Raw genomic sequence first — 21,022 nt, 5'->3', positions numbered from 1 at the left:
CCAGCAGACACCAGGGCCCCCTACCTCCATTTTCTGTGTGTCTTCCTGGTCAACCGCAGTGGGGCTGTGGGATTTCAGTCCGCAGTTCAGCTGTGCAGGCCCCTCTGAGATCTTGAGTGCACTAAATAGTTACCTTTTGTACACAGGGTAGATGGGTGCTCTGGTCCCCAAGGACCTCTGACCTAGCTTCGCAGCTCTGCCACCGGCTTCCTCCCTCCAGGCCCTCTGCCCTCTCTCCATGTCTGGCCTGCCTTAGCAGGCTCAGGCTTTTGCCTTCAAATCCCACCCTCGTTTCCCTTCTTGAACACGCTTGGCTCCCCAACGTGCCTCTTACATCACGCCCTTCCATTCCCAGGACCATAAGAACACTGATAAATTACACCCTCAAAGCCATCCTGGGGGTTTCAACACATTCAGATCTTAGCTCTGCTTACCATTTGCTTTGATATATTAAATCATTTTGATATATAACTTTATTTTGAAAAATCACTATCTGCGTGTTTTTAAATAATCCCATTTGGTGTTTGTAGTGTTGGTCATTTAATGAGTTACCAATGCCTTCAGACTGTACAGTTAATCTTTTTACTTGATTTTTTAAAAATTCGTTTTGTTTTAAACTTCCATGTGTTTACCACTGGTTAAAGCTGGCTTCACTCTCACATTAAATTTTAAAATCATTGTAATACTCAATTTTCTACCTATGAGCAAGACACCCAGCCATTTTCATTTGGTTATTTTTATGTCCTTTAGTGAAATTAAACTTTTTAAAAAAATGTGTACATTGTTACTCCTAGATACGTTATCAGGTGTTATCACAAATGATATATTATCTTTTTTACTTTTGTAGTTGGACTATTGTTTCAGGTGGAAAAGTTCAATGAATGTATCTTAACTTCTTATTACCAATAATGTTTTTTCCATCTGTGGAAAAAATTGTTTTTCTATTCATTTCAAGATTGTCTTTCCTAAAAGTCAGGCAGGGACACCTTGGGTACCGTTGTCACAGTTCATCCTTTGTGTGGAGACTTGCTTCCATGTAGGCATGGCATCTCAGCTGCACTTCATTCTGTAACATGTCTCAAAAAACCAAAAAACAAAACAACAACAAAAAAACCAGCTATTCGGATCTCTGTGAGTTTGAGGCCAGCCTGGTCTACAAAGTGAGTCTAGGACAGCCAAGGCTGCACAGAGAAACCCTGTCTCAAAAAAAACAAAAAACAAAAAACAAAAAACAAACAAACCAAAACCAAACAAGCAAATAAAAATTAGCTGGGCAGTGGTGGCGCATGCCTTTAATCCCAGCACTCAGGAGGCAGAGGCAGGCAGATTGCTGTGGGTTCAAGGCCAGCCTGGTAAACAAAGCGAGTCTAGGACAGCCAAGGCTAACACAGAGAAACCCTGTCTCAAAAAACCAAAAAGAAAAAAAAATATCAAGAATAGACTGGTTTTTATCAAATGCTTTGTCAACATGTAAGACCTTGAACTTACTATTATTATAGAGCTCCCCATTTTATTTTTGAGATTATAATATAATCACATTTTCCCTTCCCTTCCCTCCTTCCAGTCCTACTTTTATATAGCCTTCACTGCTCTGAACTTTTCATTATTTTCCTGTTAGCATAAATGTGGTACATTGTAGTTATTAATATATTACATTTGTAATTCATGTATTAATAATATTAGCATGTTCTATTTGTTAATATGTTATATAATTTATAAACTATATAAACATGTGTCTTAGGACAGAGCCACCTTTAAGTTCTGGAATCTTCACTTGGCTAGGTGTAATGCTCTTTAATACAATACCCAATTATAGCTGTTAAGATCACACTTAGGATTTTCCCGTCCATATTCATGAGCCATCTCTGTGTTCTCTTTCTAGGTGTTATCTGGGTCAGACCTTTGTTTAAGCATTCTCTGGACTTGGCACTCCTGCTGTGCTCTGGGGAAGGTTAAATAGTGTTGTGATTATTCAGTTCTCAAAAGCTTTAAGGATTTCCTTATGAAACATGTGAGATCATGGTACTTCTAGGGGGTTTTATGATTTGGGGAACTTTTTCTATTTACTCCAAGTCAACTTATGCTTTCTATCTCTTCGGAGTTCAGTTTTGCTAGTTTGTCTTTAATTTTGTTGTCAAATGTAACAGAGAATTTGAAGGAGTTTTCTTATTTTTTCCTTTTTTCAGGTTGTCATTAATGACAAAAATGCATGAGAGGGATGTTTCTGATTGTTCAGTCTCTCCCACTGTCTCTCTCAGAGGGAGGAGAGACACTGTGAACAGAATTGAGGCAGCAGGTTTGTTGTCACTCTTTGCTGTTAGTTAGCTTTTCCTCAGATTTACCTCTTTCCCTGGCCCCAGGGGCAGCTGTGTGTCACCTCGGGGGTGTGTGGGGGGCAGGGGGAGGCAGTCTTGGGCAACCAAACTCCACTAGAAACTGGATTGTAAATCTTCATCCAGTTTTAGAGAAGTCTTTGGAAGCTCCTTGAGGACCAATTCAGAACTTCATGTTGTTAATTTCTACTAACACAGGATAATTGGCACTGGAATTGTAAACGTGAGACACAGAGTGGCATTTTAGACCATGTTCCCCTGATCACATATGTGACCAGATCACATGTGTGACCAGATCAGGGCAACTCGTTATCTCTCAGTTCAGACCTATTTCTTTCTGTTGGAAACTTTAAAAAAATGTTTTTAAGGCAATTTTGAAGCATTTCACTTGAAATGAGCTCTGTGGCTCATTTGCAAAAAACACTACATCTTTGCTTTGACCAAAGCAAACAGCAAAAGCTGAAATGACAAGGAAAAAATCTTTTGGTGTCAGTCGAAGCAGATTAAGCCTCAGACTTCAGATTTTGTAAATATTGTGTGTGTAATACATGTTTCCTTTTATGTATTTTCCCCAGTTTGAGGACTGAAGAGTTAAATGTTACGTCATCTATTAAATTTTAATGAGCAGAAGCCTTGTTTAAAAGGCAGGTTTGACATAGCACTCAGGAAGGCAGAGGCAGGCAGATCTCTGAGTTCAGGCCCAGCCTGGTTTACAAAGCAAGTCTAGGACAGCCAAGGCCATGCAGAGAAACCCTGTCTCAAAGAACAAACAAACAAACAAACAACAAAAATAGGCAAGTTAGAAGCTGAGGTGGGAGGTGGTGTTGGTGATGGCACATGCATTTAATTCCAGCACTTGGGAGTTCAAGGCCAGCCTGGTCTACAAAGCACACTCCAGGATAGTAAGGGCTACACAGAGAGACCCTGTCTCTAAAAGCCAAACCAAACCAAACAACAACAACAAAGAGGCAGGTGTGGATTCTGTAATTCTGGGCTAAGGCCCAGGAGTCTGCCCTCCTAGCAAGTTCCAGGTTAGGCTGAGCCGCTGACTGGAGTGACATGACCCAAAGTTAACTGATAACAGGTTAGCACATCCCACTGTAAGTTCTTGTTGTCACATTTTTGAGCAACACCCACGGTGAAAGAGGTGCACAAAGAGTGACAGACGTTTTGGGTCCACATGGCTTGTCTACAGGCTTAGTGTTCACGTTAACCCCCCTACAGCCTCGAATCGTCTCTCTGTGCTGTACAACACAAATTCAGAGCCACCTTCTGATCCAGGCTGAGTCTTCACCCACACACAGGTGCTGACTTTATGAATGAAAGTAACGTGGGTTCTTATCACAGGATGCACACGTCACCAATCTCTGCTAGAGATGGAAAAACAGCTCAATTAATTAATTTCATATCCTAAATCTGAGCAAGTGGCTTAGAAAGCAGGTGCCTCCAATACCCGTGCTCCTTGGAGAAGTCTAAGAGAAACATGATTTCCACTTAAAACCATGATTTCCCCACCTGCGTCAGGACCAGTGCTAGAGGCAGACGAAAGAAAATAGAGGACAGCCACTGATCACCTTGTAGGAGGCATTTTCCTTACAGAAGGGGAAAAAGTGCATCTTAGAAAGCCAGACTAGCTACATAGAGGAAAAGAAATACAGTCATCTGCCCGCTTTTTAAATATAGGCTTATAAAAGGAAAGCTACTTGGGAGTTTATTTGAGTAAAAAGGGTGCCTGAGATATAGAGACATCCAGGTAAGAGCTGGTAGTAAAATATTCAGGCTGCAGAAGACCTCAGAGTTATCCCAGAGAGCAGGGAGTGCACGAAGTGGAAAAGAGGAGCTTGCAGTTGGATGCTGAGACAGAGCTACCTCAAGGAATAATACCACAGTCCTCCAGAGGGAAAGATTGCCCCCCCCCACTACAGTCGGTCCAGCCAGCTCCAAGGACAGGAAAGGAGGTGAGCGCATGAAAGAGTTTAGGGCACATTTCTGGCCCTCGTGGAAGCACCATGGCCACAGGCTACAGGAAGGTTCCAGGCTTCTGTGCTTGAACCTGGCCTGGACAGGCTCTAGCTGACCATGTGCACAGACCCACCCGCGGCATGTAGCAGTGTCTGCTGGGATGGTTTGGGGCTCTGACACCCATGTGGATGTGCCTTTAGATTCAAGAACTTGTCTGGCGTGGGCCTGGTACTGATCTGCTTTGAGATGCTCTGCCTTTAAAGCTTCCAAATCCAACCACAAATAAAGGAATCAAAGGAGCAGGAAAACACGAGTGGCACACAGGGCATTGTTTCCAGAAGAACCGTGGTAAGAGGCGAATTTCCTTAATACAAAAGACCTGAAATACATTGAGGGGAAAATGAGCAACAGATGCAAATGAGCAATTTACAGAATAGGTGCTAGAAGTGCCTTTTAAGCAAAGAAAGATACCCAACTGCTCTCAAGGCTTAAGAAATGCAATGTTAAAACAAAAGTCCTTTTTAAACTTAAATTGGCAAGAACTAAACCAATGTAAAAATGCATTATGTTGGAAATTGTTCTAGCAGAGAAGAAATTGAAAAAAAGACCGGAGAATACTTTTTCATTATCAAAAACATTAAAAGCTCATATATATATATATACACACACATGCATACATACACATGTATATATACATATCTTTGACTAAATTTGTAGAAAATATCTTTGCAGACAAATATATTTGCAAAGATGCAGTGTGTGTGTGTGTGTGTGTGTGTGTGTGTGTGTGTGTGTGTGGTGTGTCTGTGGTATGTGTGTGTCTGTGGGTCTGTGTGTGTGTGGTATATCCTTGAGCATTGTTTGCAGCCTGAGGACAATTACACTATCCAACAACTGGAAACTGGTTCAATTAATCATGATATTTTCACATAATGAAATGATATGAAGTTTTTCCAGTGTATATGACTTGCGCTGACAGGGCACGCCTACAAGATAAATAGACAGTCAGAACACAGTACAGAACAGTGTCGTGGAATGGAGTTCGTGGCAAGGTTGTGGTGTGGTGAAGTCAGTTGCATCCATCCCTTGGATATTTCTTAGGCTCCATTTCAATCCAGCCATCACCTGCCCCACCCTCTCTAAAGCTATCCACTCCTGACAGGGGCATTTTCCTGCAGGCTTCCTTAGCACCACCTTAGTGTGTAGGGCAGTGCTTTCTCTCAGGGAAGAACTGTGTATCAAGGGGCACCTGCCTGTCTTAATTAGCTCGAGCTACCACAGCCAGTACCACAGGCTGGATTAGAAAACAGACAGTTCTGGAGGCTGGAGGCTCAGGGTTAAGGTCCAAGTCAGCAATGACTTCTCCTTTTGGCTTTCAGAAATTTGCCTTCTCTTTGTATCTTTACACTTCAGGGAGGAAGTGGTGGGGGATGGCCTCCTTGCTCTTTTCTTAAAAAGATGCTCACCCTATCGTGGGGACCTCACTCTTTTGAGCTCATGAAAACCTAACTACTTCCAAGTCTTCACCTCCAAACATCTTCACACTGAGAGTGTTAGGCCCTCGACGTGAAATTTCGCAAGGACGGTCATTGCCTTGGTAGCATTACCCGAGGGCGCTCCTTGAACACTGGCGTGTCAGCACTCACACTTCCACAGCCTGAAAGCACAAGGGCACCTGAAAGCGACCCTGACAAGAGGACAGGGGCCAACACAGGCGTGCTTCTGTTTCAGCCCCAGATGGACATTTCAGAGACACGCTTTATGAGACTGTGGTGCTTTGAATGCTTAGTCTCTAGTTGGCGGAAGTGTTTGGGAAGGATTAGAAGGCGTGGTCTTATTGGAGGTGGTGTGCCACTAGAGGCAGGCTTTGAGATTTCAAAACCCCAAGTCGTTCCCAGTTGCCTTTCTGCTTTGTGGTTGTATTTCATGATGTGAACTGTTGTGCCTGCCTGCCAACTGCCATGTTTCTCAACGTGATGGTCATGGACTCCATCTTAGAGTGTTTCTGGGAAAAAAAATACCATGACCAAATGAACTATATTAAAGCATTTATTTGGGGTCTTGCTTAACATTTCAAAGGGTGAGCTTATTACCATTATGGGAGGGACCATGGCAGCAGACAGGAAAGTATGTGGTGGAGAGAGGGATTAAACTGGAATGATCTGAGCTTTAAAACCTCAAAGTCTACCTAGTGACACACCTCCTCCAACAAGACCACACCTCTTAATCCTTCCTAAATAGTTCCACTAACTGGGCACCAAGCACCAATTATTCAAATATGTAAGCCAATGGGAGCCATTGCTGTTCAAACAACCACACTAGCCCTCTGAAAATGTAAATAAACTCTTTCTTCAAAAAGTTGCCTTGATCATCATAGTGTCTCTTCAGAGAAACAGAAAAGTAACTAAGGCAGAGATGTTTTGGGGGGTCACTTAAAAACTACACCCAGTTGCTCCTAGTGGTGGCTTGGTCATTCCTCTCTTCTTGTATTGTCTTTTCCTCCCTGTCTGTCTGTCTCTCCTTCTGGGATTACATACTCTATCTACAGAAGTGTTTGTCTTAGTTATGACTTCATCAGAATGAAAATCTGCCTGTTGGCATAAAATATGTCTCAAAAATATCTGAATTAACCAGTAACCAGAATTTAATTCTTTAAAGGAAGACTTAAGTATGGGAGTAAAGTCAATCCTTCCCATATGTGCCTTTTTGTGCATGAATCACATTTGAGAGAGGATTTTTTTTTCATTTCTTTGTTAGGTATGACTTTTACAATCATACCTCTTTTGAGACGTTGAACTTGCTAGATTATCTTGACATTGGCAATTGAGGGAAGTCAAATTTAAATTTTTTTCTATTTTTATCAGTTAGCTTACTACTTTTGCTTCACTTTTTGAAATTTATTTTAATGAATTTATATTCCACTTTCAGCAAAATTACAAGGTTACAGTTCATGTCAATATTCTTGAATTAATATTTTTTGGTTTATATGTTTTCCTTCATTTTAGATGACCCTTTTGCGCATGTCTCTGTGTGCATGTATATACGTGTGCATGGTTGCATGTGCCTGAGTGTACATCTGTATGTGTGTGTGTGTGTGTGTGTCCCATGGAGGCTGAAGGTTGGTATCAGAGGTCCTCCATCATTCTCCACTTTATACACCGAGGCAGGGTTCCTTAGCTGAACCTAGAGCTCCCCAATGCATCTAGTCTAGTCAGCCAGCTTGCTCCAGGGACCTGTCTCTCCCTTACAAGGCTAGAAACACAGGCAGATCACCACATCTACCCAGCCTTTGTATGTGTTTCAGGAGTCTCAACTCCAGCTCTGATGCTTGCTTGACAAGCACTTTAAGTGCTGAGCCATCTCTTCACACCCCACTTTAGAAAACTTTTGTTGAATTGCATCCGCTGGTTTATTTTTACTCTTGTCTCCAGAATTGAATGTCACGCTGATTGGGAGCCATTGTCCATACTACTGTCTCTTTATTTAATTTCTATTTCCTTTACATTTGTGTTCATTATACGAAGGATTTTTAGTCTGTGTCCCTAACGCTTTTGGAGTCAGTGGCCTAATGTGTCCCCCCCCCCCCACCCAGTGCTTTATTTGTTTGTTCATTTGTTTGTTTTTTGAGACAGGGTTTCTCTGTGTAGCCTTGGCTGTCCTAGACTCACTTTATAGATCAGGCTGGCCTCGAACTCACAGCAATCTGCCTGCCTCTGCCTCCCAAGCACTCGGATTAGAGGTGTGCGCCACCACTGCCCAGCACTCCCCCTGCCCTCCCCGCCCCCCACTCCCAGTGCTTTTTAAAGCACAGAGTGATTGGAACTAGATTTGAAACTTGACTCTAAATCTCAGTATCTGAAAAACCTCAAGCACATGCTACAGGTACTCTGTGAGGAGGACTTTACTCAAAGTCTTCTCGTCACGGAGTAGGACACACTTCCAAGCTTTGCATCGTGTAATAGGTAGTGCTGTAATGTTAGCCTGGCTTCTTGAATTGGTAAAGAAACGGTTTCTGTTGATTCGCCATTCAAAGAGGCTTCATTCACCCTTAGGGTTTTGATCTTTGTCTTTATTGAAGCCCAAGAGTAATAATTTGAATCTTGAGCGTCCTTCAAAGTCTCGTACATTGAAGACTTGGTCCTCTTTTGATGGCGTTATTGGGAAGTGGCAAAAAATTTTTGGAGGTGGATCTACTTAGAGGAAGTAGGTTGCTAGAGGTGGGGCACAGGAATATTGGTGACCTGAGTTCTCCTTCTCTCTCTTCCTCTGTCCTTCCCTCCCCTTCATTCTCTCTCGCTGGCTGTCCTGAGGTGAGCAGCTTTTCCTGGCCTGATGCTCCTATCACAAAACACTGTTTCACTGCCGCTCCTAAAGCAGCAGGGCCAAAAAGCCAGGGGATGAAACCTCTGCAATGGTTTGCCAAAACAAACAATTCCTCACTTTAAGGTGTTGGTGTCAGGTATTGGATCACAGCAACAGAACGCTTACTAACACACAAACGTTAGAGGCAGCCAACTGCCAGGATGGAAAAGGTTGCATTCTAAAGCTGGAGAGCAAGGCTGAGAGCCAGGCTTTGTTCCTTTAGATCCCTGTGGTCTCTCGGTTGTTTCTTGGCTACCCTATAGGCCAAGATTCTTCATGCGTACAACACAAAATCAAGCTTCCTCACATTGTGGAGTTCTTGTGAAGCTTCGTTGTGTTAACGTACATAAAACACGTCCAACAGGTTCTGGCACAGCATAGACCCTGATGTGCTCTCACCTCACTTAGCGTTTCTCTCACCAAGGTTCTTGAGCTTTCATTTGTGTTTCAGTTTCTCCAATTATATTCTTGTCATGTATTGCTCTGTCTTCTGTTGATGTTGTCATCCCTTACTCTGTCTGTCTGTCTGTCTCTCTCTCTCTGTGTGTGCGTGTGTGTATCTGTCTATTTATTTATTTATTTTGCTTGGCTATTAAAGATTCTTGTAGTTGATAATTTTATTCTGACCTATTGAATTATGCCTTCTTATAGGATGGATCCTTAATCTACCACAGACATTCTTCTTTTGTCTGTAATATTTTCTTACTGCCATGCTCTCCCTTTACCCTTTTCAGCTTCTTGCAGTCAAGAGTCCTGTGTATCTATTTCAAAGGTTTGATTGCCTGAAGAGTATGTGTTGTTCTCTACACCCTAGGAAATACCTATCTCCCCAGCGAAGCACGCACTCTTGGATTATGCCTCTTTCCTGGTTCTGAGGGCAGTGTGTTTAGACTGTGGCTCCTTGTTCAGGATGGAGCCTTAGAGCCTTGGCTGTGGACCCTCCAGCACAGGTGTTCATTCTCGGTCTCTGCTCTCCCTTCATCTCAGTATGTCCTCATGCCAATCACGGGGAAAGAAGAGCGAGATCCTAAGCATAGTCCTCCTACTGCTTTCCAGGGAGAAGGGTTTGGCAGATGATCACAGGCAGGTTGGGAAGGACTGTGTTTCTCTCTGGCCTCTCGCATCTTAGACACTCTTACCATGCTTACCTTTGATCTGCTCTTCATCCTTGCTTATAGTGACAGGCACAATTGATCTATCTTCCCACTGCTTTTATGAATTTTCTTCCTGACAAAACTATATATATATATGTATGTATGTATATATATGATGTTATATATCACCTATTCATATGAGATATATACTATTATCTAAATACCTGAAAAAGTATCACTATGTACATACATAGGATGTTATATATCATCTATCCATATGAGATATATACTACTATGCAAACACATGGAAAAACTATTGCTATGTACATACTTAGGATGTTACACATCACCTATTCACATGTTATTTATATATTATGTAAATATGTAGTATATTGCTTATCTAAGCTCCAAATTGTTTGTGCCGTGATGGTGCTACACACACATAGCTGCTGCTTCCATGTGCATCCCTTTCCATGGCCATACCTAGCCCTTTATTCTTCAAAGCAGTGGTGGGGACCAGAAGGGACCTTAGCCTTTCACCATTCCCTAAAGCATGACTTCCTTCCTGTACATTTGGCTCCCTAAATTTTGCTGAATATAATGCTTTTTGTCCTATTTGAGGAAGACAGAAGTAATTGCAGATGTTCTCTGGAGAATATAAGGCCCACAGGACATTAGTCCAAATTTTCAGTTTCTGCCTGGAAGTAAAGCATGGCATTCATTTACAATTTTGGCTAGTTTGTTGTGTTTTTCTGGGAGATGGGGGAAGAGGCTCTCACAGGGTGTTGTTTCTGTTGTTTTAACTGAAGCCAATCCCATTTTATCTCATGTGTTGTAGACCTGAGCCATGCAGAATGGCAGAGTCAGGTAGATGATTAAAGCAGAAAATGAGGAGAAAGGAGAAGAGGGAGGAGGAGGTGGAGGAGGGGGAGGAGGAGGAGGAAGAGGAGGAAGAATAGGAGGAGGAGAAGAATAGGAGGAGGAGGAACAGGAGGAAGAGGAAGAGGAGGAGGAGAGGAGGAGGAGAAGAGGAGGAGGAGGAGGAGGAACAGGAGGAAGAGGAAGAGGAGGAGAGGAGGAGGAGTGCCAGGGACCAAACGGCCTGTGGCCGACCCCCACCCATTCAGCATCTGCAGCAAACATCCTGCTGGGCCACTCATTAGGCATGCAAGGCATCAGGCTTAGCCCTGAGAAGAGAGCGATCCGATCCTGAGATAACCACAGAGACGTCCTGCTTTGCCTCACCTAGGAAAACTCCTCTCCCTGCAGATGTTCCCGGGGCTCAACCCCAGAAGATTTTGTACTTTTCCATTTACCCTCCCCGTTCACCCCTGCCCTCCCTAAAGCAGGTTTTAAAAAGCCTGCCCTCACCTTCAATAAACGGCTCTTGACAAGCTACTGTTCGCTTGAGCCCTGCGTCTCTCTCGCCCATTTCTTTATCTACAGGTTGTGACCCCCCTCGGCCCCCCAATAACTGACCAGCTGGACTGGTTACGTGGACTAGTTAGAGGAGAAGAGGAGGAGGAGGAACAGGAGGAAGAGGAAGAGGAGGAGGAGAGGAGGAGGAGAAGAGGAGGAGGGGGAAGAGAAGGGGGAGGAGGAAGACATGTTAGAACTCTCTCCCTCTCCCTTCCTCCCATGCTCTGCTTCTCTCGTGCAGCCCATTCCCTGGAAGCTCATTATGGTGATCCAAGCTGACTAGTACGTGTGGAGTCCGCCTCCTTGCTAAAAGACCCAACGTTCTGTAAAGCCACCTAGTTTGCTTACTGAACTTCCCCTTACATGTTTAGGACTCCTGGTGGTGGCGCTCTTTGAGAAGAGTCCCCAGTAAGTCCTCAATTACCTTTATTCTGAGTTGGTGTGCAGTTGGCCCACAGATCTCAAAGCATTCTATGGGCAGTTCCTCTGGCTGTCGATGCACAGAAAGGGGACACAAATGTGTTGCTAATCAGTGGAACGTGATGAAGCTCAGCGCAAGTTGAAACTACAACAGAAGCCAGCAGACACCTAGGTGTGAAGTTGCACCCAATGGCCCCAGTTTTTCTGGAGCTTCCAGGACCCTGACACTGTTGAGGCACATTATCTACCAACTGCAGAGGACTGAGGCAGGGGTGGGAGTGTGGGTGGGTGGGCGTTGTAGAGCCCTGAAAGAGAATTAAAAGTGGCTGCAGGGAAATGTTAGCTTTGTGGGAAGGTGGTTTGACTACAGAGTACAGAAGTTCTTATGTTACCCAAAGAATTGATTTCATAGTACAGAAGAGGAAAGAGCATCAGTGGCATTGTCTTGGCTCTGAACACAAGAACAGCTCAAGAGGTGCCTCCTTTGTAGGTGGCACCTTAGCCTTGCATGAGGTCAAAGGGCAGCATGGTCATCACTTTGCTACGGGATGATGTGAGTCATCATCTGGTCTCTCTATTTTAATTTTTTTGTGTCATTTTGATAGCATGGTGAGATGTATGGCTTCTCTATCAGGAAGCCTAGTGGGAGCACTCTAATACACAATTTCATGAAAAGCATCACTGGATCATGTGTGTGCAACTAGATGCCAGTGACCACTGCCCATCTCCAGCCTCTCACTGATCTATGGTAGCAAGCAGGTGAACACCACATCAAGAAGGCCCATAAGCACTCTTCCTCCAGTTTCTGCTTCAAGCAACTGCCTTGTGTTCTCAGTTTCGAGGATTGCCTGTAACCTAAGATGGGAAATCCCTTCCTCTCAAAGTAGCTTTGGTTATGGTGTTTATCATAGCAATAGAAGGTGCACCATTCAGGTTTCCTGGATGTTCTGGAAGCTTCTTATTAGTAGAACCATCCAGTATTCTTCCTGGCTTTTTAAAAATAAAATCAGCATTGTGTCCTTAAGGACCATCTATATTGTTGCAAATTGGATGGTAATGATAAAAGTCTCCAAGTAGGGTGATGGGCATACCAGTGATGCCATGAGATGTCCTTTAACTTTTGGAAGATAGTCCCTCTTGAGCTTTGCTGGATTAATGACTAATGCTGAGCAATCAGTCAGCATCCAGTGGTATGATGCAGAAGATCTCAGATAAGTAACAATTATGTGGAATCAACTTTGCAGGTGATTCCTTGGTCAGGTGTCATAAGGGACAATCAAATCCTCTTATAAGAAAATTAACACCCTACAGGAGAGTATAGAATGACCAGCTTTGTAGGTAGCAATATTAAAAAACATTTACATACAATTCACACTGTCTTTATTTTATATTAAAGGGAAAAATCTCTGTTAAGTAGATAGGGCAATGAGATACCATACATACATACATACATACACATACATACATATGCATATATATTTATTTAATAGATAAAGACATAAGGATGTTGACTTGTCCCTAACCATACAACTGTACTAACTGGAGGATTCATGTCTTCTGGGTGCACCATCCCTGCCACCAAGTACCTCAGACCCACAGCAAGAGAAAATGCATGTTCCACGGCTGGAGTGTGTGCATGTGTGAAAGCTTGCTGTTAGCAACATCATACACAAAGCACTGTCATTAACAAGATGCCCATGAATAAGCAAAGCTCCTTTCTTGGAAGGAACCATTAAAAAGGATGAATGAATTGGTATCCTCACAGCACTCCAGAGACTAATTCACAACAGCATGCTTTCCAGAGTCACCAGCTTGCTGAGGCTGGTTGGAGGGAAGCACACTAGTAGCTGGATGATGGATGGATGGATGGATGGATGACCATCTCCGAGAGGCTGGGGTCCCACTGAGGCTTTTTCATCACCATGGAAACCACTCCACCTCCTCACAGTCTCCAAGTGCTCCATGTGGCATGAGAGCCATTAGTGCAACCGAGGGGAAGTGAGTTGGAGCTCTCTGCCTTGGCCCCTAGTCATCACAGGCCTCTTGTGGTTGTCAAGTTTGTTGTCATTAGAGGCCCTTTTATGGACAGCTATAAAAATCACCCTGTGAAAAAGTTTTCTCTGTTGCTTTGGGTAGGAAATCCCCTAAGCACTCATGTGAATTCTAAGTGATAATGAATGCATAAAGGTTTAGCCAAGAGCCTAAATATGCCTTGGAACAGAGAGAGAGTAAATACTTGTAGATACCTGGAAGGCTCTGTCAGCCTCTAGTCTCCATGGAGCGTAGACACAGCTGTGAAGACACTGTCCTGAGCTATTCATTCCAAACTGGCATGGCAATGGCACATCTTTACTGGCTCATAATATGATGTGACAAAATACTTCTATAATAGACAAAAGAATAAGACAATTGGAATCTAGGCAACCATGAGACATATATAGGTAAGAAAGAAATAAGGACAGAATTGGCCAGCATGGAGCATCTTATATAGCTTAGGCATGGAAGCACGGCCAATATGAACAGAATAAATAGATGACATCAACTGCTTTTAGGGCAGTGTATAATCACACACACAAAGACACACACACACACACACACACACACACACACACACACACACACATACCTCATACCATACACACACCACACCCACACACCACACACATACATACCCACACACCACACATACCATACACACACACCCCCCCCCACACACACCCCCCACACATATCATACACACATCACACACACATACCACACACACCCACACCCCCCCACACCCCCCCCCACACACAGTGAAATAAAATAATCAAAGAAGAGCAAACTCACAGATTACTGGCTGCTTGGATTCATTTTTTAAATTTACTGACACTACTTTTCCATGTTGCTGGTATGTGTGCATGTGTGTGTGTGTGTGTGTGTGTGTGTGCATGTGTCATGCATGCACATGAGTATGTGTGCATCCATGTATCTGAGTGTGTTTTGTGTGTTTCTGGCTAGTGAAACCTGGACATTAAACAAACTAATAGTATTCTACCACTGTGAGACACACTGGCTCCTTGCTGGTATATATGTAGAGAGAACATGCATGCATGTGCGTACGTGTGTGTGTGTGTGTCTATATGTATATATGTGTGTGTACATGAATATGTGTGTATGTCTGTAAGTGTGTGTATATGTATATGTGTATGTATGTATATATGTGTGTATGTGTGTATGTGTGTGTCCCCTCTTCTATCAATCTCTGCCTTACTTCAGTGAATCAGAGTCTTTCCTTGAACTTGTAGCTCAAGTTTACTTGGGTAGCCCAGCAGCCAACAAGTCCCAGTGATCCTCTGTGTCCACCCCTATGACTGGTATTAAAGTGTGTGCAGAACTAGGCACAAATAGTTATGCGGGTGTGGAGAATCCCAACTCAGACCCTTACGCTTCTGACACAAGCACTTACCACCAAACCACCCTACCCTTTTTTTTTTGCTGGCGCTGTCATTGAGATGGGGGGCGGCCTCAAACCCACAGTGCAGCTGAGAGCATGACCTTCTCTCTCCAGCTTCTGCCTCTGAGATGCTCAGATTGGAAGCCAGCCACCACACCTGGCTTTTGCAGTGCATCCACACAGGGCAACCGCTGAGATCCATCCTCTTGCTCCTATGAAGGCCAAAAAGTAAGCCAGCATTGACGTGCTGCCTCTGGACCGTAATTGGCAGCTGTGTGTCTCTCTAACCAGATGTCAATTTAGCAGTGAATTGAACATAGCTGCAGCAAAATGCAAACTTCAGTGTAGCCTTGGGGGCAGTGAGCCTCAAGTCAAAACAACCATTTGTTTCAAAATTGACTCAAATAACTGGTTGTTTCCCAGAAAGAAGAAAACAATTGTTTGAATGAATTGTTCAAGGGAAAAAAAAAAGCTGCTGCAGAGTGCCAGCCTAGCCTCTGAGCCTGTGGCTGTGCCCTTCTTTCCACAGGCCCCTCAGTGGCTACCAAGGCTTTGTGATTATCTGATGAGCCCACTAGAAGCTCTGAATGGCCCACTTATGTCCCGTGCCAGTCTCCTTCCTCCATAACTACGGTTTATTATGCACCAAAGGGAAAAAAAAAATCACATTAAGTGGGAAAGCCATAGAAAGGAAGACAATGAACTGCTCAATTTAAATATGTCTTTTCAACTCGGTGCTTTATTTAAGGACTTCAACCCAGAGTTGAAAGACATTGTGTTTTCTTGAACCATCCAGGAAATCATATCAGTTACAAGAAGGTTAACTCTCGCGAGCCACTTACTCTCAGGCCCATTTAACTGGGGAGATAAAAGACTACATTAGGCTTCTGTACTTTGTCCTTAGTGGAACCCATCTCAATTCTCTTCAGGCATCTGCATTCTTTTTTTCCAGAGACCTATCAACTTTAGGGAGGGTTATTATTTCAAATGCAATTAAGCTCGATGCACTGAAGAAAAACACCCAAGTCTCAGAAGGCACTACAGTGACTAAGCTAGTTGCCCTTTGCGTGGAAAGCAGTAAAGCTGGGAGCTTGGGAGAATTAGAAAATGGCAGTTCTAGCTCTGTGTGGATGTCAGATCTGAGCCTTACCCAGAGATAAACATCTCATTTCACATGTCGAAAGTGAACAACACATTGAAGAGTTACATAAATATCCTGGATATATGTGTGAGATGGTATTATGATAAAGAAAAGATATAAAGTCCCAGACTCTACCTCAAGAATTGCATCACCTGGGGTTGAGGATTTAGCTCAGTGGTAGAGCGCTTGCCTAGCAAGTGCAAGGCCCTGGGTTCGGTCCTCAGCTTTGGGGGGGGGGGCGGGGGAAAGAATTGCATCACTCTATCCTGTGCAGCCCATATTTAACACTGTCCCCCATTATCATCACAACTGCTTTTTCTTTTATGCTGGTGTGGGTCTTAGACCCAATGGAATGGCAGGCTACTTAGAGCAACTTGACCAATGAGCAGGCAAAAATGCCGGCTGGTGTGTGTGGTACACAGGTTGTTTTAAAGTGTTTAAAAGCGAATTGTGGTTGTCTCAACAAGACCTGAGCATTGGTATCACCAGCTGAGGTGGCAACATAGTTGAGGGTAATCTCAAAAGGCCCCACCCTGAGGGGAAGAGCTTCAGGAAATTAATTAATGACTGCTGAGGAGAGAGAGAGAGAGAGAGAGAGAGAGAGAGAGAGAGAGAGAGAGAGAGAGAGAGAGAGAGAGAGAGATATTGAGCATCTGTCTTCCTCAGGGATGAGTCCCCTCATTGATGGTCCAATATGAAGTGGTTAGTTCTAAACACATATACATGCTACATGCAAGCAATACTTAGTTGACTTGAATATATGTATATATAATATGTATGTTCATGTGCAACAATAATAATTAAAGAAAAAGACAACATAACTACAAGAGGAAGCTGGGGCGGGATGATGACGTGGAGTTAGAGGAAGTGGGGGGGGGGCAGGAATGATACATACATACTCATGTGTCAAGTTAAATATATATAAAATAAACTGTGCTTAACATAGAATTCCTTGAGAGGTCCAAATGACCCAACATGGTAGAGATCAAAGGATGTAACTCCCCAAATCCCATCTGTCCCACTGTTCTCTCTTTAGTTTTCTTCTTTTCCCTACTCCTTCCAACCATCCTTCGCCATTTTTCTTTGTGAACGTAGCTTTGAAAATATATGGTTATCATTCCTATATGTCTTATGCTGCGTGAACTGCAAATGGCTGGAATTTAGTGAGAGGTGAAGGAATCCATTGACAATGTAGAACCACTGGGGAGAGGTGTGAACCAGAAAGGTCATCATGCCTCTAGGGGTGGGGTGTATAAGTCTGAAACACCAGTCAATGGCACCAGAGGGGTTGGTAAGATTATTCTAGAACCTTATACTAAGGTGGATAAAAATGACGTATTCAGTCATTTACATTTTTAATTTACATCAGCCAAAAAAGGAATTGGACATGAAGTTGAGTGGAAACAAATCGTTGGCAAGCGTGTAAACATAGATTCTGGCTAGATTTTTCATAGGAGTCAATATCTTCCATATCTATCAGAATTAGTACGGTAGTTACATAGAGACTTAGAAATCCTACTTGTAGGAATAGTTAACTCAGACCCATGTGTGCATGCAGAGGCAGGTGGAGGCAGCTCTCCCTTGTAGCTCTGTTTCCGGCAGCAATTGACATGAAGAGTGCAGGCAAATGGAACAGTCACTGGTACATATTGTGTAACAAGCTCTTAAAATGAGGCAGTTCTATAGGCAACGTGAGACTTGGACCATCCCTAGCATCAGTTGTCTGTTGCTATGGTAATAACACGCGATGCACCATCCAACACTCAGCTGCTTAACATAAGCATGTAGCTCATGTGTCTGTGGGCTGAGGACGTAGACTTTGCAGTTCTTCTGGTTTCAGCTGAGTTTGCTTATTGGATTGCAGTGCAGCTGGCTGTTGACCAAAGCAATCAGGGGAGAATCTTCCCCGTGCTCACCACCAAATGTGCTGCCACGCTTTCGTTGGTGCCCATATGTTCTGGCTTCCACCGGGTGGGAGCAGGTGTGCTGTCCTGGCTCCCGTCTGAGGTTCGCCCCTCTAGGAGATGACCTCCCTTCCTCGGGCCACCTATTTTTGTTCTCTGCCGTAGCATTTTCTTTTCTAAAAATAGCCTGCAACATCTTGTACCTCCACAAAAGCTCCCTGTTAACCAACTGACATATTTTCCTTCTGGAAAAGAAGCCAGGTACCGGTGTTGGCCTCTGTGCTTTCTAACCACCATTCTTTCTTGAACCAACTGAAGACAAGCAATTCAGTAATTTGCACATGGCCTCCATCCTCCTGAGCTCCCAGCAGCACTCTGCGTGGGGGTCACTCTCATCTGCTGGGAAGTTTTCCTTGGTAGTGGATGCTGAGAAACCAAGAAGCTATGGCTTCTTGTTCTGTTTGCTCAGATCCTCCTCATCTGCCTAATCCTTGATTCCTGGAAATTCTGAGGCTCAGTCCTTAGATCTCTCTTTTCTTATGCAGCCTGTCCCAGGCAATTTCATCTCATCCTAAAAATGTATTTTATTGTTGTCTTGCTTTGTTTTGTGTACACATGTGCACATGTGCACACATGTATTTGTGTGCATGTGAAGGCCAGAGCATGAGGTTGGCTGTCTTTCTCAATCTCTCTCCTCGTTATTTTTTTGAGGCATGGTCTTTTACTGAACCTAGAGCCAACAATTTGTCTAGACTAGGTGACTGACTAGTGAGCTCCAGGGTCCTCTGTAGGCTTAAATTAAAAAAAAAAAACTATTTTATTTAAGGTTCTTAAACACCTCAACCTCATTTTTAACCCACCAACCAGAGGAAGAGGAGAAAGAATGTTAATAGGGAAAAGGGGTTGTGGACCTGTTTAGACGTAGTTCCTTGGGACAATTCCACTCTGCGTTGTCAGGATACCAGTAGTCCAGTCTAATAGCCAAACACCAAACAGCAACACACGTTCCAGCAGAAACAGCAACACGCTGCCAAATTAGTATGTGCGGCAGAAGTGGCCAGAATCAGTTGGAGTGCCACGAGAAGGTCTCTGAAGAAGGTCTTCTTTCTGTGAAGCAAAGACCAGTGAAGAGAATAAAGCACTGCATGGTGCGTAGCAATGTAAAAGCACCATCCCACCACTGTCCGTGGGGTTCTATTTATGCTTCTTCCAAGAATCACGCACCCTCTCATGTGTCTGCTCTCAACAAAATGTTGCATCCCCTCTCACAAGACATCGTCCAGCAAAACACCACAGGACACAATGGAGTCTTCAAAGAAACCAGGAACTTCCATGTCAGTTCTCTGTCTCCATCTCCACAATGCTGGGATTATAGGCACAGTGCCAAAGTGATTGGCTTTTTACCTGACTGCAGGGGTGGGGGGTGCAAATCAGGTTTTCCGGCTATAGCAGACACCTTGTCATCCTCCTAGACCCAAGTCTTATCATTTTAAATGCCAACGCTATCCTTATGGGCCCCAGATAGCTTCAGCTAGTCATTGTACAAGAAAATTTCCTTTCTTGAGAAAAATGCAATAAAATATCCTTACATATAGTATCGATTCTTATTTCTTAGAAAGAGATGGGAGAAAACATGCGAGCCCTTTTCAATTCTGTAGCTGTTAGTAAATGACTCTTAGGAAGGCAGTGATATGTCACATTTACACCGGAAACCCAGGAAAGCATACTGGCCCCGCCCACCCCTCCGCCCCCACCCCCCGCGCCCCAATTGTGCCAACACTAGGCAATTCCCATTTCATTCTTATATGTCTCATAGATACAAAAACGTATCAGCTTCTAGGACTCGTTTGTAACAGTGCAGCTAACACGAGCAGCTGACCTCATTGTTAGAGAGAAAAGTGGAGGGAGGCGGGCTGTTAGAATAACCAAAGAAGTCTCGCTGTAAGAGAAGAGGTAGGGGCTGGATTTCCTGTAAAGATCCCAGTAGAAAAACTGTCTGAACTTCCTAACAGACACACTTGCCGAGACTTTTAGAAATACATGAATGTCTGCTTCGGGTAACGACTCTGGTCAATACCAGGTGCATCTGCGGATCCAGGGCTGATGGCAGCAGCGAGAAAGCAGAACCCCAGGGTGGCTCGTAGGCAGTCCTTGAGGATCAGAAGGCGGCATCCCCACAGTGTCAGCTTTTCTTTCCCATCTGTTATGCTGGCATTTGTAGCTTCATTTCCAGTCACCTCATAAACAAGCATGGATGCTGGAGCCCCAGAAACCATATTCACATCAAGTGGTATAGAAAAAGAAGAAGAAGAAGAAGAAGGAGGAGGAGGAGGAGGAGGAGGAGGAGGAGGAAGAAGAAGAAGAAGAAGAAGAAGGGCAAATAAAGGGCATAATCCATTTCTTTAATGGCAGTCTTGGGAACTGTGCACACCTACTTCCCTAACAGTTTATTAATGAGGCCACAGGGTAATTTATTATGAAAGCCCAGCTGTAAAAAACAAAATAAAACAAAACCAAAACCAACAAACAAACAAACAAACAAAAAACAAAACAAAACAAAAAAACAACAACTTTTATTCACCTGATTCAGTTGCTATTTCGGAGGCTTACTGCCTCTATGGGCTAACCTAGCCTCTGTACATTCTAATCTAGGCCTAGAATGTTCCAGCCTCTGACACTTAGTGCTTAATAAGCTTGCCCTTACTTGTTTTTTCTGAGCTCTGGGCTGGCTGGTTCAACTCAGATGTTCTGGTTCAAACTCTTCTCCCAGCTGACTTACTCAATCTGGCTTCTCTCTTGGCCTCTGAATTGCTCTACTTGCCCTCAAACTAATTCCAGCAATCTTTTCTAATCTTCTGGCTCCTTCTCATTCTCTGGTTCATCTGATGTTCTCCTGAGTTCTCTCTCTGCAACCTGTCTCTCTATTACTGTCCTGGTAAAACTGCCTCCTC

This window comes from Acomys minous (assembly GCF_964271855.1).
Source record: "Acomys minous genome assembly, chromosome: 15".
NCBI lineage: Eukaryota > Metazoa > Chordata > Mammalia > Rodentia > Muridae > Acomys > Acomys minous.
This window is presented reverse-complemented; position numbering follows the sequence as displayed.